This window comes from Myotis daubentonii, chromosome 5 (assembly GCF_963259705.1).
Source record: "Myotis daubentonii chromosome 5, mMyoDau2.1, whole genome shotgun sequence".
Classification (NCBI taxonomy): Eukaryota; Metazoa; Chordata; class Mammalia; order Chiroptera; family Vespertilionidae; genus Myotis; species Myotis daubentonii.
Genome location: NC_081844.1, coordinates 106,826,442 through 106,846,472, shown reverse-complemented (window position 1 = coordinate 106,846,472; position 20,031 = coordinate 106,826,442). Strand labels below are relative to the sequence as shown.

Genomic DNA, 20,031 nt, shown 5'->3' with positions numbered 1-20,031 from the left:
ATCTACTCAGCACCCGCCGTGTCAGGCACTGTGCTCAGCACCGCAGACACAGCGGAGACCGGGAAAGACCCGGATCTGGCCGTGTAGTGCGGCGTGGAGGGGGGTCGGGTGACGGTAATAACCAGGCTGCCCACTCCATGATGTGAAAGCAAGTCAGCATAACGGATCTAAACAGAATGCGCAGGACGCAATGTATGAGTTGCCCGTAGCTGCTGTAACAAGCCAGGGGGCTTACACAATAGAGATTTGTTCTCTCACAGTTCTGGAGGCTGGACGTTCAAAATCAAGGTGCGGGCAGAGCCACATTTCTCCCCAGGAGGTTCCCATGGCCCCGGGTGTCCTGGCTTAGGGCTGCCTCACTCCAGTCTCGCCTCCATCTTCTATGGCCTTCTCCCCGTGGATTCCTCCTCTGCGTCTTATACTGACATTTGTCATTGGATTTAGGGTCAACCAGGTCATCCAGGGTGATCTCACTTGAGAATCTTAACCTTAATTTGCAAAAAAACAACAACAACAACAACAAACAAACCCTTTTTCAAAATAAGGTCACATTCCCAGGTTTCAGGACCTATCTTTTGGGGACCAGCACTCAAACCACTATACTATCAGAGGTAATAATGGGGTAATAACATGGCCTAGTTTAGATCGGAGAGGGCCTCTGAGGAGGTGAAATCTTAGCCGAGACTTGAAGGATGAGGGAGAGCGCACCACGCAGAAGCGAGGGGAGCTGTGGGTGGGGAGAAAGGCCTCGCTGACGGAGGGCACAGCCTGTGCAAAGGCCCTAGGAGCAGCCGGTGCACTGTCCTCCAGGAGCAGAAAGGCCCGTGTGGCCAGAGAGAGCGAGTGAAGGGGCCTGGGGTCCCTGGGAGGGGCAGGCAGAGGCCTACGCTGAAGCCACAGCAGGGAAATGGGACATTCCTTCCAGTGCAAGGAAGTCCCTGCAGCGTCTTAAGCACAAGAATTGCAGGATGAAACTGGCATTTCACCCTGAAGCATTTTCCAGCAGCCTCGCTGGCCTCGGTGTAAACTGGGAGTAGTTGTTTTTATTGTAGCCTTAGCAATACCAAAGACTGAGCAATTGATCATTTACACCCCTATAGGCCTTAACTCAGATGTTCTCAACCTGTGGGTCGCGACCCCTCTGGCGGTCGAACGACCCTTTCACAGGGGTCGCCTAAGACCATCCTGCATATCAGATATTTACATGATGATTCATAACAGTAGCAACATGACAGTTATGAAGTAGCAACGAAAATAATTTTATGGTTGGGTCACAACATGAGGAACTGTATTTAAAGGGCCAGAAGGTTGAGAACCACTGAGGCTTAACTCAATGAAAAAATGCACAAAACCCAAATACAAGCCGGGCAGCCCATGTCCAGGGTCGGTCTGACATCATGGAAGAGCAGCTTAGCAATCAAAAGTAATTCAATGTAATTCCCGTCTTTCCCGGCGTCTCTTCTAGACCATCGGAGGGGAGCTGAATCACAAGCCAGACCAACAGTAACCCCCCTTCCCCATTGCTCTCCTCAGCTCCCAGCTCTCCTGACCCACAGCTTCCCCAGCAGCTTCCTCCCCACGCCCAGTCGTGACTAACTCCCCATCAAAATCCCCCCAAAACCCCAGCCCAAGGTTCTCGATACTTCACCCCCATCCCTCCTTAATGGACCACAGCCCCCATTAGCAGAGGGAGGAGGCTAAGCCTGAGCAGCCGAGAGAGAATCCAAAATCCACTATATTCTCTCTATATAGAGAGATGGTGTCTACACTAATAAAAGAGAAAAATGGTAATTGGTGTACGACGATACCCTTTTCATTGGCTAATCAGGGCTATATGCAAATTAACTGCCAACTATGATTGGAGAATCAGGCGCCTTTGCCGCCCTGGCCAGTGATAGCAGGAAGTAGGGGTGGAGCCAGCGATGGGAGCTGGACACGGTCGAAGCTGGCAGTCCCAGGAGCTAGGGGTCCCTTGCCTGGGCCTAAAGCGGAGCCCATGATCGCGGGGCCGCTGCAGCTGCGGGTCCCCGCTGCCCCAGCCGGACGCCTCAGCCAGAGGCTTCCTGCAGGGGCAGGGGCGGAGCCTGCAACCGCGGGGAGCTGGGGGTCCCCTGCCCAGGCCTAACACCTCTGCCGGAGGCCTCAGACCTGGTCAAGGGGCCGATCCGGTGATTGGTGATCGGAGGGTGAGGAGGGTCAACTCCTCTGGCCAAGGCATCAGGCCTGGGTGGGGGGCTGAGCCGGGGATTGGGGGGATATGATGGTCCCCTTGCCCAGGCCTGAAGCCTGGGTCAGAGGCGTCAGGCTTGGGCGGGGGGTGGAGCAAGCAATCAGAAGGAGATGGGGGTCCCCTGCCCAGGCATGATTCCTGGGCCAGAGGCCTCAGGCCTGGGCGGGTGCCAGAGCCAGTGATCGGGGGGAGATGGGGGTCCCCTGTCCAAGCATGACACCTCTGGCAGAGGCGTCAGGCCTGGGCAAGGGGCCGATCAGGTGATCGGAGGGTGATGGGGGTCTACGCCTCTGGCTGAGGCATCAGGCCTGGGCAAGGGGCAGAGCCAGCAATCGGAGGGGTCTGGGGGTCCCCTGCCCAGGCCTGATGCCTGGGCCAGAGGCATCAGGCCTGGGCTGGGGCCAGAACCAGTGATGGGGGGAAATGAGGGTCCCCTGCTGCCGGGAGCCGGTCCATCCTTGCTGTTTCAAGGGACCTGGCATATATGGCATACGGTTCTTAATATGTTTGCTCACCTTCTTGGCGCTGTGTTTTTACCAAGGTCACCTCTGAGAAAGGTTGAATCCCCAGGTAGGGATTTTCCCCTGAAGTTAGGGAGGGAATAAAACCCCTCAACTAAGTGCCAGGCGGGTAATTAATCCCTTTAACTACGAACAATCATGCTTAAACTACATAATCTTTTCTCCCTAGAATGAAGATAAGAAACGCCCTAACCTTTGTAATAGAGATTGATAGGATTGAATCAACTGGTATAAATACAGATGTAACAAGACAGAAAGACTCAGAACTTAGAACAGAATCAAGAAGACAGAATCTACACGGAGCCTAGAGACAGAAGAACTTTGCTGGAGAGAGCATGCCGGAGGATCCTGGAGAGGGACTGGCCTCGGAGCCTAGAGACAGAGCCTAGCGGGAGAACATGGCAAGGGATCCTGGACTGAACCTGACTACAGAGATTGGCAGGAGAACCTGACTGGAACCTGGACACTGAACCTGACTGGAGAGCCTGGACAGAACCTGGCTGGAGAACCTAGCGAGGGAACATGGCTACAGAACCTCGATGGAGATCCGAAGCAGAGCCTCTCTGGAGATCAAGACCAGAACTTGGCTGGAGATCCTGGCTAGGCTGCTGATCAACTGAACGCTGTCTCCGTGTCATTCCTTCTTCGCCGACTCCGTCCACACCTTTGGGGACCCCTGGACCTGCTGGGGTTGGACCCCGGCACCCTGCCCAGGCCTGACGCCTCTGTCAGAGGCGTCAGGCCTGGGCAAGGGGCTGATCCTGCGATTGGAGGGTGATGGGGGTCAATGCCTGAGGGCTCCCAGTATGTGAGAGGGGGCAGGCTGGGCTGAGGGACACTCCCCCCCTCCCCGACACACACACCCAGTGCACGAATTTCGTGCACCGGGCCCCTAGTCCTATATAATAAAAGGCTAATATGCAAATCAACCGAACCGTGGCCAGTCGCTATGATGCACACTGACCACCAGGGGGCAGATGCTCAATGCAGGAGCTGCCCCTTGATGGTCAGCAAGAAGCCGGGCTCAGGGCTGGCGAGCACAGCGGCAGTGGTGGGAGCCTCTCCTACCTCCACGGCAGGCGGATATCCCCAGAGGGGTCCCAGACTGCGAGAGGGCGCAGGCCGGGCTGAGGGAACCCCCAGCCCCCACCCCAGTGCACGAATGTCATGCACCGGGCCTCTAGTAGACATATAAGGAGAGGTGCTGTGAGGTACAGATGTGGAGAGAGGTATCTGGACAGGTGGTGAGGGCAGGAGTGTGAATATAATTTTTATGTCTTATCTGTTTTACTTTCACACACAAATGTTTCCAGTTTTCATTCCAACCTCCCTGAGGGCGGGAACTACATCTGATGCCTCTGCCCACCCCACCCTGCAGAGCGACCTGCCTGCACGGAGCCTGCCGCCACCCTGAGCCCGAGTTCCGCGCCGAGCACCCTCCCTCAGCACTCCCAGGTCTCTGAGCCGACACTGCCTGGTCCTAATTAAGTTCTGGCGACATCTGTGACGAGTGATTGGTGACATTTTTCCATCCACTCATCACTCCTAAGAATGGACTCATTCCTGCGAATGAGAAATCAGGCACTGTCAGCCGGAGCATAGGTGAGGGAGGGTGCGGGAGTCCTGGAGGGCATGGTGGGGACGCAGGGAAGGGGAGGAGCAGCTCTGGGCACAGCTGGCACGGAGGCCGGAGCCCCTCCACCGGAAGCTCCTGGATCAGTGACGCGATTCTAAAAGAGACAGAGGAAAGCAGAGGCGCGGCTCAGTGGTCGAGCGTCGACCTATGAACCAGGAGGTCCCGGTTTGATTCCCGGTCAGGGCACATGCCCAGGTTGTGGGCTCTATCCCCAGTGGGGGGGCGTGCAGGAGGCAGATGATCCATGATTCTCTCTCATCATTGATGTTTGTACCTCTCTCTCCCTCTCCTTTCCTCTCTGAAATCAATAAAAATATATTTTAAAAAAATAAGTACATAATTAAAATGAAAAGCAAATCCCTCCTCAAATATAAACATATTTTAATCACCTATGTACGGAGCCATAGGGCAGCTGGGCTCCAATTCCTCCTCACCCTATGCCTAGCAGAAGCTGGATGCTCTGTGTAGGCCCTTGCACATGTTTGGTTGACCTCTAAACATCTGACCATTCAAAAGACGCCGTCCCCACTGTATCGTAAATATTGACGGTTTATATACATATAAGGCTGTGAGGTCAGTCTTCGAGATGTCTCCCACGGAATCTAAAGGCCACGGAAATGTGATACCCACCGTCAGCTGTTTTAACAACACACGTGCCAGCTCTTCTTCATAAGTCAGAGGAATACATTCTCCCTCCTTGAAATCTTATTTGCTTTTTCTTGCAGAATTTTATTCTAATGCAAATTTATGATAGAAAGCATTTTATTAATCACCCTACAATAATTCGATGCAGGAAATGCATATAAACGCAGATGCTGGCTTACTTTTTAATTCCTGCAACCGTTAGACTCTGAGCGTTTAAATCTTTTCCTCTGGATTGAGCCACCCTCGCAATTATTATTGGCACACAATTATTACTGATACAGTAAACACGGTGTGTACGTGTTAAACACACACAATTTATTAAAACTGCCTTACTCGGGGTGAGGGAGGGCATGAAGGTTTCACAGGCCCCACTACTCTTTTCTTCCTGAAAACTCTTGGGCTTTTTTAAAAATTTTTTACATGCCTGCCAACAATAAATAATGTTAATGATTCTGTAATTCAGAAGAAAAATTTTCATTGGAATGTGTCTATACTCATAATTGCTATACTCTTTTATTTTTTTAATTCCTCCTTTACTTTGTTAATATTTTTAAATATATTTGTATTGCTGATAGTATTACAGATATCTCGAATTCCTCCCCCCCCCCCCCCCGCCCCAGTCCCGATCCCACTCTTTGAATGTCGCTGTCTGACGCTGCGGGGCGAGGGAGGACTGGGTCTTTCCTGGCGAAGCGAGAGAACAGCTTGGGGAAGGAGCAGGAGGAGAGGACGGGGCTCCGGGGCAGGTGGGCAGGCAGGTGCGTCTTGGAAAGGGCCCTTCAATGGATCGCTTTGAAACTGCCTCTGCTCCCCTCCCCTGGGAAACCTCCCCTCCACCTGCAGGGGGACCAGATTTGAAGATCAAGTCACAGGCCAGTCAGGTAAGAACAAGACGTGATTTCAGTCCTTTGAGCGTTTGCCTCTGGATAAGGCCACAGGCTCTACCCATGGCACCTGAGACCAGGAGCAGCAACAGACCTAGAGAAATGCCCAGGGTAACAGCTACCCTGGGCCGCAGAGGGGCCCCAGAGACCTGCACGCCTGCCCCCCAGAACCTGTGGCCGTGTCACCGTACATGGCAAAGGGGCTGAAGGCTGCTAATGAGCTGGCCTCCAATTAGATCCGCCTGGACTGTCCAGGGGCCCAGAGCCATCAGCGGGGCCCGTGAGGGTAAGGATGGAGGGCGCGGCCTCCCTCTGCGGGGACAGCGGGAGCTCATTCTGCCTCAGAGGCGCCAGGCAGACGCAGCGCTGCTGCCACGCAGGTCGGATTTCTAACCTGCACACGGCGAGTTAACGCACCGGTGTCGTCTGAAGCCTCTAGCTTGCGGTTCTGTTCCCGCAGCTGCAGGCCTCCTACCGTAGAGAAACGCTGCCCACCCGGGGCCCAGGAGTCCTGGCAGCTCAGGAAGAGGCGCGACTCCTGCGTGTGGACCCAGCGCCTTCCAGCGTGGCCTGGGGCGCGGCCAGTGTGAGGACACAGGCGGGAGGCCTCCCCAGCCGTCTGCCACTACTGTCCCCACGGCCACCCTTGTCGTCTGTGGGGGCCCCAGCATGTCTGAAGTCCAATTCACACAACACTGCAAGGTGTACTGATCCCCATTTTACAGCTGAGGAAACTGAGGCTCAGAGACGTGGGGGATTTGCAACGGGCCGTGGCTATTCCGTGCGCCATCTGACTGCATCCTCCCTGCCCCTCCCACAAGCACCCGCTGGGCAGCCCTGCCCCAGGTGGGCCGCTCCAGCTCCCTGCCAACCCAGGGCCACCCTCACTGACACTGTGACCCGGGAGAAGCCACATTTCATCTGATCAGAAGTATGATGTTCTTTTTAAATCATTTTAAAACATTATGGGCAGGTGAGCATGGTGAATGGGAGGGGGCTGTTTGCCAAAAGAACGTGTGTAACAATCCCCTTTCCGTGTAAATGCGTACGTCTACACGTGTCTGATCCGGGAGAATGCACACCAAGGTGCTGGCAGAGGGTGATTCTTACTCTTTCTGATGACCTGGGTGTTCTAAGTATCTATAATAAAAAAGCATAACATGCTAATTGGACCGGGCAGCCGAATGACCTTCCGGACGTCCTTCTGGATCAAGCCACGGCAGTGGGGGCTGAGGCGAGAGGCAGTTAGGGGCATTCAGGCAGGCAGGTGAGAGGTTAGGGGCGATCAGGCAGGCAGGCAGGCATGCAGAGTGGTTAGGAGCGATCAGGCAGGCATTGGGTCAGGCCTAAATTGGCAATCGGACATCCCCCAAGGAGTCCTGGATTGAGAGAGGGTACAAGCCGGGCTGAGGGACCCCTCCACCCCCGTGCATGAATTTCTGCATTGTTTTTGAAAGAAGAGGGAAATTGCAGTAATTATTTTTTTAAAGAAATGGTTTTTAATAAGGTAAGATGCTTGGAATTCTAACGAAAGTATTTTGGTACCCAACCCTTTATTAGCGAGGGTTGCTAAGGAACCGTGTGAAGCAAACTAGGAATAACCCGAACGAGCCCGACAGGGTGAAGACAGAGCGGGCGGGCAGGCAGGCGAGCCGATGGGTCGGGGGAAGGACTCGCGAGGCTGGGTCTCGCCTCGCTGGCTCCTTCTCCTCCAGCTCACAGGGGAAAGGAAGGCGGCTGGTCCCCAGAGCACAGAAGCTTGCATCGCTGAGGGCAAGAGGGTAGAGGCCGCGGCAGCCGCGTCCCCGGACAAGCCAGGGCCGGGAGGGAACTGTGACCATCAGTCCTGACTGGATACTCACCCTGGGCCAGGCCCTGGGCTCACTGCTGCTGTCCCTGATTTACAGACAAGGAGGCTGAGGCACAGAGTGAGGTGGCGCGCTGGTCACACAGCCAGGAGTGTCAGAGGTGGAACTCGGAGCCAGACAGCCTGGGCTCCAGGGGCCGTGAGGTGACCCCACATCCAGAGAGAGCTTCCAGCTGGTGGGAGCCGAGAATCAGCCTCAGGGGCTGGGGAGGCAGGGGCGGGTCAGGGGTCAGACAGAGGGCGACGAAGGAGACGGACTTCGGGCGGCGAGCACACGATGCAAAATACGGTCGTGTGTCCGAGGATTGTACATCTGAGACCCACATAACTGTATGAACCAGTGTCACCCCAACAAACTTAATAAAAGAAAGGAAATACTAGTAAGACCCAGGGCAGCTTCCAGAGCCAGCGTGAGAGTGAGCGGAGGGGCAGAGCAGAGTGGGAAATGGCGCCGGGAAAGGAGGACGGATCGTGCGCGGCCACAGAGAAAAGCACGAGACCTTCTGTTGCCGTTTATTTTGCTAATTTCTGCTCGCTTTGTCGTTTCTATACATAGGGGTTGTTTGACTTTGGCATTCACCTGCTGGAGAGAGAAGCTGCGTGGTGCCTGTGTCCACGGGTGTGAGACGTGTGCATCCACATGTGTGGTGTGCTCATGCATGTGCAATGTGTGCATGAGTGTGCGTCCATGGGTGTGTGTGCTTGTGCATGTGTGTGGGTGATGTGTGCACGAGTGTGTGTGCACTTGTGCCCGTGTATGTGGACACGTGTGCCCAGGCGTATGTGCAGGGGGCGCATGGGTGCGTCGGCACATGCCAGCGCCACGCCTGTGTGCAATGGGTGGACGAGCCATGAGCGGCCTCCCCTTGAAGAGCCGGGCGGCGACCATCGCCGAAGCGCTTGTGTTTTCCCAGCGGCAACCTGGCCTAAATCCTCATCGGAATTAACCAGCCTCCTGGAGCCAGCCCGGCACCCGCCTCAAAGTGGCCACGGCCGCCCCCGTCTCCCCGGCGCCCACAGAGCCCGAGGACAGAGCGGCTCAGTCCCAGGTGCTGACAAGCTGGCACCGAGCGGGGCTGTGGCCGGCAGCGGCGGGACTGCCAGGACTCGGCCAGCGGCCCCTCCTTTCTGGCCGGCACTCGCCTTGCCTACATTCCTCCGGCCCGACGGGAGAAAAGCTCGCCTACTGCACCCTCCCTGCTGCCGCCCAGGGCGTCATGACCGCCCTGCCAAGCGGAGCCCAGGCACCGCGGCCGGGTCACCGAGCCCTCTCCGGACGGGCCGGACGAGTTCACGGCATGCTCCTGAGCGGGGCTCTCCCGGCCGTGACCATGGCCGGACGCGCACGCCTGTCCCCCCCCCCCCCTTCTATACCTCACCCTGCGGGAAGGCGTCCCACCTCGGGAGCCTTTCTTGGAACCAGGCAAAGGGCAGAAAAGCAAGGCCTGGCAGAGACCTCCCAGCAAGCGGGGTCCTCCTTGCCTAACCCGGTGCTGTCCCTGCCCTCCCAGCACACGCAGGTCCTGCAGCCAAGTGCGTGCAGCCTCCCCAGCTCAGACCTGACGCCTTCCCCAGGGCAGCTCAGTGTGAGAGCAAGACTCAGCCGACGACAGCGAGGCGCTCAGACAGAGCCTGTCCACAGACTTCTGTAACCCGAAGTCACCCCCACCCGAGGGCGGTCCCCGTCCCATCTGCGCAGCCAGAGAGCTCTGGGGCCACTTCGGAAGCCAGGCGAGCGGGGTGCGACCTGGAGAGAAAGTGCAGGCAGGTGCGCACCGAGCATCGGGTACCCTTTAAAGCGGCCGGAAGAAAGGCTCGGTTCCCCCAGAAGGGAAGGTGCGGAGTCAGAACAGGCCGGGAGGGAGAGCGGGTCATGCAGAGGAGCCGGGTGGGCCCATCTTTAGAGCGAAGGGGGGGGAGTTGTGTGCACAAGCGAGTGTCGCTGGGGACCAAAGCCACCCTCCACCACAGACACCTGATGGCGTCTGCTCTGCCCCAGGCCCCGGCTGCCCGTCTTTTGAATGCGAGCAGGTGCCAGAGGCCAGTCAGCATCCCAACAAAGGGGTGAGAAAGGGGGCCCCATCCCCCGGGACCGTGTCTGTCCCCTCTGAGCAAGCCAGCACCCCTTCTCCTCCCAGGCTCCTCCCACCCCCGGGAGACCATCAGGGCCAACATCCTTGTTTCAGAGACGAGGGGCCGAGGGGCAGACCCCACCACCATGTGCGAGGGGCGGCGGCAGGGCGGGCACTCAGGCCTCCCTGGGCCTGACTCTTTGGTGGCACCATTTACACGCAAGGACCCATCCCGGGCACGAGTTTGGCTGCCTGGCTCCTGGTGCCCCTCAAACTGCGTTCGATAAGACAGACCCCAAAAAGCACCCAGTCACAAGAGGGGTGCCATCCCAGGCCGGAGCTGACCCCACTTCCCACTGTAAAAGGGAACGAGATCACTGAACCCTCACCCCCAGGCAGCCCGGCTCCCAGGACCTCCCGACACTTCTGGGGCCTGTGTGCCAAGATCTGGGCCATCCAGTGTGAAGTCTTTTTTTTTTAATTTTTATTTTTTATTGATTTCAGAGAGGAAGGGAGAGGGAGATAGAAACATCAATGATGGGAGAGAATCATCAGTAGGCCACCTCCTGCACGCCCCACACTGGGGATCAAGCCCCCAACCCAGGCACGTGCCCTGACCAGGAACCGAGCTGTGACTTCCTGGTTCATAGGTTGACACGCAACCCCTGAGCCGCACCGGCCGGGCGGGTGTGAAGTGTTAAATGCCTGAATTCCAAGCTGGTGAGGCCAGGCGTTACCCTTAGGATGGTACATGAGGCGGGGAGACTGGAAGGGCTAGCAGAGATCCAATGTGCATCGTAGGAGGGCTCTAGAGCCACACCTGGAGTCAGGAGGGAGCAGAGCCAGGCCACTGTGCGTGCAGGTGCAGGGCATGGGCCAGCCGGCCACGCACTCTAGAGGTTATTTCTGTAACAAAATCCAATGATCCTCTGTCGCTGGATGGGGTGATGGTTGCACAAGGTGAATGTACTTCGTGCCACTGAGCTATACCCTTAAAAATGCTTAAAATGGTAAATGTTACGTTTTGTATATTTTACAATAAAAATGCCTATCTCCCCTCCAAGTTATAATTCTCATTTGTCAAAAGGACAGGAGGCTCCCTGGCTGGTGTGCCTCAGGTGGTTGGAGCGCCACCCTGAACACCAAAAGGTTGTCGGTTTGATTCCCAGGCAGGGCACCTGCCTAGGTTGCAGGTTTAGTCCCTAGCCGCCCAGTCGGGGTGGGGATGGGAGGCAATCACGGATGTTTCTGTCTCATATCTCATATCTCCTCTCTCTCTCTCTCTCTCTCTCTCAAAAAAAAAAAAAAGAATAAAAACATTTTCAACAAAGGACTTTTTTTTAAAAAAAGGACAAAAGGAATAAACTATAAATTCCAGGACTGCCCTCCCTGGGTCTCAAACCCTGTGAAGAATGAAGATGGGTAACTTTTATTGAGGGCATTTACTGCATTCAGATATTGTACTAAGTCCTTGTATCAACTCACCGCAGCCCTACCAGGTGGATGCTTGGGTGAAAACTGCTGTTTAATGTTTTAAGCCTGCTGACTTGGCTTCCATAATTACGTGCTTGCTAAAATAACAGGAAAGTTATTTTGATTTTCTGAACTTATATGAGTTGTCCCATTCGATTGAACACTCCATGGACTGTGGTTTGAATACCCCCATGGAGAGTGATCTTACTGGTCTTTCAAAACACATTCCTCCGCACCTGGAGACCATGACAGCACAATTACTCTAAATGGCCTCAGTGGCTCCAGATAATGTGTTTCCGTTGACTCGGTGGTCCCAAGACACAAAGCTATAATTAATCTTTGTAACTAACTTGCTCAAGCTAAGCTTCTGTAACAAGCTGATTTTTTACAAACCAGGTTCCTCATTCCAAACCTCGAGAAGTAATCAATACCTCTGTGATATTTGCCTATGTCAGTCTGATGTTTCGGCCATGTGCGCACTACGAGATTTGGAGAGCATTGCCCCCTCATAGTCCCGGCTCTGAAATAAATGTGGCTCCTTAATTCGCCTTCTTGAGGCATCCTTGTGTGATTCGCGGGGTACAATACAACAGATGCTGCTATGACGCCCATTTTACAGATGAGAGAAAGCAGCCCAGGACTGCAGTAGCTACCCCCTAGACAGCGGGTGGCAAAATCCAGGATCTGAACCCAGACGGCCTGACTGCAGAGCCTGCGTGCTTGCCACCACCCCTGTCCACTGAGACGCTAACTCTCTAAACAAGAACAACAAAAACATGTGGTCGACTGACCAGCCACCCCCTATCGACAGTCTGGCTTCCCAGAGAGCAGCAACCCAGACAGCTGGCTGAATTTTTTTTTTTTCCATTTTCACCCAGATGTTTGGCATCACAGAAACAAGACGATGTGCCCATGACCCGGAGCCACTTGGGAACTGGAATCTGCCACCGACAGAAACACCGCCGTCGGGCAAGGGCGTCCCCTCATGCGTTAACGTCCGATCCCAAAATGTCTGCCTCGCCGCCCAGGCCACTGGGCTTTGAGGACCCGTTTCCGACAGTTCAGGTCAAGCAGTAGCCAGCAGACATCCTGCGTGTCCTCCATCCAGGATCCGCTGAAGTAGATCGGATTTTATTTATTTATTTTTTTTTGCATCACAAATAACAAAAGTCATGCATATTTTAACATTCTCTCTGGAATTAGAGCAAATACATAATTTTGGCAAATTACTCAGAATTACGGGCTAGCAGCATCTGGTTCAGATATCCTCAAGTAAATTATTGGCACGGCCTCGGCCGCATTTTTTAATTTTAACCGAAGCGTTCTCGGAGACATGTGTTTTCTGTCCCGTCTGCCTGCAATCAGTTTGCGAGGGCCGTGGCGTTTTAAACGGGGGTTTCGGGAAGGAGCCGGCATACCTGGGCGCCGCCCGCAGGCCTGGCGCTGGGGAGGCGGCGTCTGTCCCTGTCTGCGGCTCCCGGGGCGAGAGAGCCCGCAGGTACTGTGTGTCCACACTCCTCGCCCCGCGTTCGGCTCCCAAATTACATGCCTCGCTTTCGTGTCAAGTCCAATATAGCTTCCTTAGCAGTTTTTCTCCCTCCGTATTCCACATCAAGAGTACCCAATTACTTTTATAAATACTTGCTTTAAAAATATCACGGTTTCCTGCTGCTTCGCATTCTGAAGGGCTGTGCAGGATTTTAGAGTCTTCTAAACCGCTCCAACGGGGCCTATTTTACCAACAAAGCGTGCTTTTTTGTAAACCCTAAGCACAAGTCCTCCTCGGGGACTTGTTCCCCCTGCCCCGACTCTCCTTTTCCCCGTAAAAACAACAGGAATGAAAGGAATTTAGGTCATTTCGAAGTCATCTGCAGCGCCCTGTGCTCATGCTCCGCCTCGCCCACCCACCAGGGTGGCGGTTTTGGTTAGAAGAGAAAGCCTGAGGGTTGTCAATTACAAGCCACCCAGCAGAAGGTAGAGCAGGGTTCTGCAGGGGGTCTTCCAGAGAAATTTCCAGAAAGGCCTTGGCTTTTGTGAACACTGAAAAGCTCCTTCGCTCAAGGCAGGGGCTCCCAGACTGAATGTCCACCGGGGTGGCCGGGCCACGCGCGCGTGGTGCAGGCTGGCCTCCGGGTGGCGAGAACGCCCATCCTACACGCCACTCAGCCGCCTGCATTCCTAAGGCGCACGTGTGGTTTTCCACTTGGAACTGCGTGGACATGCCCAAGGGGTGGCCACGTAAGGAGCAAACGTTGCCCACCTCGGGGCTCCGGGGACACGTGTGCCCTGGGCTCCGAGCCATTAGCGGGAACGGGGAAGGGGTGACACTGCCATGGCCTGTGTCCGGACGGTTCTGGTCAGCGAGCCAGCTCCTCCGAGCCTCCTACGGAGACGCGGCCAGTGACGGACGGAACCGACGGGGCCCACGGCGGGGCCCACGCGGCCACACCCCGCTTGTGCCCAAGCAGATTCCGAGCGCCGCGGGGTTTATCTTTGCCCGTGCTCATGGGAACATTATTCAGGAACACTGTGCACGCACAAAAATAAACCTTTAAAAATACCATTTGGACGACACACACAGGCAAAGGGAAGATATTTCTCTTTCTACTCCAGCAGTCCATTAAGGCCGTTTCAAAAAGCAAATGCGGTAGCTACTGGCACACAGGAGCCTGCACGTCAACCAGTGCCCAGTTCTGACCCTCACAGCTTCCCCCAGAGGCAGCCCCCCACCACTACCACCGCCCCCCCTAGTCCCCACCAACAACCAAGGTGAGGGAGGAGGCCGCTCGCCAAGCATTCCCTGCCCAGCAACAGCAGGTCACGGTTCCTGCTCACATTTGACTGTGGGCCAGAGAATGGCCACAGCCACAGCCCCTCCATACTCACTGGGGGAAAGAACGGCCATCGGTGTCTGCGGAAGCCGAGCACGGAGCGAAGCATTTGGAAACACCATCTGATTTAATTCCTATGAAGTCCACAGTATTATCCCCAGACTTAGGCTGGGCAGACTGGAGCTGAGAGGCTAAGCAACCAGGCCCCCATCACACAGCTATTCAGAGTCAAGGCTGGGATTTGAACCCCATGACATCTAGACCCAAAGCCCCTCCCCTCCCCACCTGCCAAAAACTGTGCCCACACACATTCCCCAGATTAGCTCTCCTTGCCCTTCTTCATCTCCGCCATCAGCTAGCTGACATCAGAGGACAGCATCATCCTCTTTCACTTCGCTCCTAAACACCCACCAGCGATGGGCCCACAGCGAAGGCCATGGCTCGGTGAGGGCACCCCCATTCTGCTCACAGGGTCTCCCCTTCGGGCCAGCCTCTGCCTTCCCCTGGGAGGGGGCTGTGTTCTCCTTTATATGTTCTTTTCCTCATCGATCACTAGCTTCTCGCTTTAGCTTTATGTGCCTAATTTATCTTGGTACCCACTTGTTTTTGTTTGTAACCTTGCCAAAAACAAGAAGAATCAGAAAATATTCTTGGGCTTTCTTTTAGATTCTAATCTTATCTTTGTTCTTTTCTATTTCTTTCCTCTGAGATCTTTTTGTTTTCTCTCTTTTACTTTTCTCTCTCCTCAGTTCTGCCTTTCTCAAGGTTTTAAGGTTTTAGGGAGAAAAAGTAAAACCATACACACACACACACACACACACACTTCACACTTGTGAATGAGTAAGACTGAATGTGTCCCCACCCAAAATTCATATTTGAAACCCTAATCCCCAATGTGATGGTATTTTCGAGGTGGGTCTTTGGGAGATAATTATAGATGAGGGTAGGGCCCTTGTGATGGGATTAGTGCCCTTACAAAAAAAGGAGGTGATACAAGATTCCCCCACTCCCCCTCTCTCTTCCTGCAGGTGCCAAGGAAGGGGATGTGACTACATAACCAGGAAGCAAGCCTTCACCAAGAACCCGACCATGCTAGCCAGCACCCTGACCTCCAACTTCCAGCCTCCGGAACTGTGAGACATAAATGTTTGTTGTCTAAGCCACCAGGCATTGATATCCGGTGAGAGCAGCCCCAACAGACTTAGTAGTTAAGTTCTAAAGTCTTCAAACAAAGTGAAAATCTTGGATGGTCAAAATTAACCTTAAGAGTCCCAGATATCACACACTAAATACAGTATCCGTGTCATGTGTCCTGTCCAGTAATTTGTTTCCCCACTGAATGCTGAGAAGCACGAGTACCACTTGAGGGGAGAATAAACAGAGGGGTTATGTGATGTCTCTCATTCAGACTTGAAAGCAATCATCTGCCCGGGCGGGGTGGCTCAGTGGGTTGGAGTTTCATCCTTTACACCCAAAGGTTTCAGGTTCAATTCCCAGTCAGGGGCGTATACAAGAGACAACCGATTGATGCTTCCCTCTCTCTCTCTCTTTCTAAAATCAATAAACATACCCTAGGGTGAGGATATTAAAAAAAAAACAATTATCTACTCTTAATGCTGAGGAGGGTGGGTGGGGAAAGAGCTGGGGACTTCTACAGGGATCCTCCTGAAGGGGTGACTGGGTTTCTGTTTTAATGTTTTGCCTCTGTAACCTTGGGCCCCAGCCCACTAGAAAAAAGGTATCATCATCGCTTACCATCAGGCCCCAAAGAAGCCTTTTTCATTTTTATGAATAACCTATAGGACAATAAAGGGCTAGTTTTAAAACCTTATTGGAAAAGTTAATAATTTAAACATAGTGAATTCTCATTGCCTATTTCCCGGGCTTTGAAGGTATATAGACCCAAAATGGGCAACGTTCTCTGAATGCAACTGACTGTCCACCAGTTGTCATGGGTGAACCTGGGACAGAGCCATCCCATAAACACGGATTCCGGATTCCAGGCACCTCGCTAGCAAGCTCTAGCCGATCACTCGTTCTGGCTCTTCTCCCACTTGCGTCCTAAAGCTAGTTACTTCTGCAACCTGTGACGGCTCCTAATGTGAAAGAGAAGGCGGTCATCGCCTCTTCTCCATAACTGCAAAGCATTTTCACTTTTAAGTTTATAAACACCTAACGGAGTGATGAGTCCGGTCATTTTGTTTTCATTTCCATATCACCTGTTTCCCTCTGATCACCTGTGTAAACACGTCTGGCTTCATCTGAAGCTACACGAACACTGGCCCCACTCCTTCAGAGAGCAGGATGATCCAGGTTGTTGTTGTAAAATAGTACCTGGGAAAATCCTTTTTGTTGAACTGGATGAGAAACCCCAACTTTCTCTTTCTCCCCAGAAACATGTTGTTTATTCATCGATTCTGGAGTTCTTGAGAAAATTCAGCCAGATCATTGTCTTGTGAGGCTCACAGCCCGAGACTTGACTTATGAAACCCATTGTACTGTTCTCTTCAGAGTCAGCCTCGCTGCTGTCTCCTCTGATTGGCGACCCACTGTCAAACATTTTCCTGTGCCAATTTTCTTCTCTTTTCCATTTTGTGCAGGAAATAAAAATGTCTATCTTCTCAACTGTCTGCAATGAAAGCAACACTGAAACTACAAAGATGGTGTCCTGTGCCTTCTTTACTTAAAGGGAGAGGGAGAGAGAGAGAGAGAAACATCAATGATGAGACTCACTGATCAATTGCTTCCTGCACGCCCCCTACTGGGGATCAAACCTGCAACCCAGGCATGTCTCTGACTGGGAATCGAACTGTGACCTCCTGCTTCCTAGGTCAACACTCAACCACTGAGCGGGCCCTGTGGCTTCTTTTATACCTTCTTGAAAGGCGCCGTGATACTCTCAGCAATGAACAAGAAAACTAAAGGATCCTCCAGCATCCCTCCATTTCTTATTATTTTAATGTTTTAGCATAATTGGCAATAATTGATGAATAACAAAATAATTCCTACGATGACCAAATGAAACCTGTTTCAAGGTAATAAGAAAAATGAGATGACTAAAACCCCATGAAAGATCTTAGATTTATAAGTGGTTCCAATGGCCCATGTGGCAAATTCCAGGTAGGATGAGCTTCACTCTGTTTTCGTTAAAGAATAAACGTTTCTTTGATCCTTGGGAGGTTTCTTTTTAAAAGGACAGAAGTCATGAAATCTCAACCTTTACGAACAATGAGAACTTCTCAGAAGGAAGAAAACACTAAGATTGGGGCCGGAAAACAAAACTAAGCTGGGAGTCCACGAAGATCTGGTCAGACAGTTCCCTCCACGGGCCGGCTAAGTCCATCCATAGATTCGGTGAGTTCGTGGAAGATTTTCAAAATCGGGAAAACTGCCCCACAAGGCGGCTCTTCCTTCATCCGCTTGAAATCCAACAGTTCTCCGATCAAACCCGACCTGTCACAGAGAGCTGCACCGCATTCCCACACCACGCGGCCCACCCCCGGGGCTCCACCCGCGTCCCCCTACCCCCAACCACCACTCCGCCCTCCGCCACCATGGGGACCAGGCGGCCCCGCCCCGGGGCATCTCCCTGCGGGAGTTCCACTCCACGCACAGTGAGGAGACCAGACTTAGGACCTGGGAGCACGGGGGGCCTCTGGAGTGCTGTGCGGCCTCGGAGCGAGGCACAGACAAAACTCAGACCACAGCCAGACGCCCGGTGTCTGCAGCTGTTTCACTCGCCCCCGCACATGGAAGCTCCCTTCTCCTGGGGTTTTACAAATCTTTCTCACCTTTCGTGTTTTCAATCCGTCCAGAGAGACGGTTTGACTATTCATCGCTGACGCACAGGAAGGGGTCAGCTCACAGAGGTGGTGGTTCCCAAACGCTGGGCGCCGGCCTCTGGGGAAACTCGGAATACACTCCCTCCGATGAGCAGCATGGTAAGTGACGAGCCTTCCCCGGCAGCCCAGCCCCACAGCGGCCTTCCCCGCTCAGAGCGTTGTCGATGCCCTGGACTCTAGGAAGCGATGTTGTCCCGGCCCTGACCACCGTGCCCACACACTGAACACACCCCCTTCCTCCTGAATCCATCTCATGAGCAGCCGGTTTAGAGAAAGAAGACAGAGGGGAAGGTGGGGACCTCTTAGGGAGAGACCCCGGCTTTCAAGAAGCCTGGAGGCTATCGCAGCAGTGAGCTATTTTGTCTTTTCCAATTTCACGGGGACGCCTTTCCTCATTCCCTCCACACCGGCGTGATGCAAAGGAGCTGTGAGGAGGGCAGATTGGGGGCTCACCTGGGAAGGTAGCAAAGAATGGGGAGAAAAAGCAAAACAGGTGGACAGGGATTTCCCTGACGGGCGATGACATCGCATGGTTGTGAGAGGTCTGCCTCAATCAGCACGGACTGATTCGCTAAGGAAATCGAGGAGAAGGCAGGAGACCCAATATTAGTGCCCCGGGCCCTGGAGTCAGGGAGAGAGGACAGTCCACTGTTTGGTCAGACAGTTCCCTCGCTGACCATGAGGTGGTGCCATCAGCCCAGACAGCCACCCCAAGGGGGCAGGGCCTGCAGGAGGAGGCACGCTCCACGTGGAAGCCACGTTACCCACCCAGGCTCTAGAGCTCACAGAAAACCTGGGCTAGGCAGCACAGATCAACCTACACGTCACTGCCTCCCTCCCCACAACTGTCGCATCCTCCACAGCCCCACCTGCTCACGCCTGAGCAAGAGCACCTTCTGTGCCGTCGAGCATCCCAACCCACATGGAGTCCAAATGAAGACCTCATTCCTCTCCTCCGTATCCTCCCGACGTCAGCACGTTTCCTGATTCCAGAAGGGAACCTGAGCTAAGAGCACCCTGCCGTCCCCTTAAATGCCGTCATGATGAGGACAAGGTCTTGCATAGTGAGCACAGGTCTGTCCCAAAGGCCCCAACAGCAGGGCCCCGACGCCCTTGCCCGCCTTGCCTTCCAGTTTAACACCGAACTCAACAACCCTATTCCAGACACAAGCCCCCCATCTCCCCTCCAGCACTGATCCCTGCTGGTCCTCCCGCCTGGGATGCCCTCTCTCTTTCCCTACCCCTCCTTGTCAGTATCCCCTTGCCTTCCCAAGTGCTGCCCAAGTCCCCTCTGCCCCAAGAACTACTCCTGAAGTGCCTAACTGATTTTAACTGGTGAATCGGAGTTAGCGAGCAACGCGTGGCTCCCACGCATCAGCCACAGAAGCCCTGGGGTGTCAGGAGGCTGGTTGGGTCTTACACTGAGGAGGGCTGATCCCGGCAGACTCCCTGCTGAATCTCAGGGCAACACCAGCTGGTCTGGCCCGGCTCCTCCCAAATCCCGATTCCCATCGAGGGCGGACACCAGAGCCGGAAGCGCCGTGTGTGGCACAGTGTCTGTTCTCAATTCGCGTTTGCTTTAGAATAACTACAATGTTCTGTTATTCCTGTCCCCTCTCCACTCCCACTCTCACCAGCCACTCTCTGCCAACCCTGGCCTGAGTTGCAGAGCTGAAAGAATGGGGAGGGGAGATCATGACCAGTTCACCATTCTGGGGCTACCCTACCCCCCGCCCCCAGGCCTGGGGCCTAGACTGGTAATCCCAGCAAACGGCCTACTGAGTCTACAGCATGTTCTCTGCTCCCACGGGACTGACTGCGATGGGTATTCTCCTCTGCATGTCAGGCCCTGGCCAAGTGGCCTGGAGAGAAAACCTTAGGAACTAGCGCCTATTCTTGCAACACCTCGAAGGCTAGCTGGCATTCATCTTTTACTTCTAAAGGGGCAGTTGGCTCAGGTGGGAGACACAATTGTCCCCTGGGAGGCTGGGCAAACTGCCTCGAGATGAATGTTTTCATTCTGAGGGCAG

General features: G+C 54.0%; 1 long non-coding RNA gene across 1 annotated transcript in view; it reads right to left on the bottom strand.

The window, feature by feature from the left end:
- Window positions 1–20,031, bottom strand: part of LOC132235979 (uncharacterized) — a 272,119-nt gene that overhangs the window by 251,153 nt on the left and 935 nt on the right. The gene's annotated exons all lie outside the window — the stretch shown is intronic.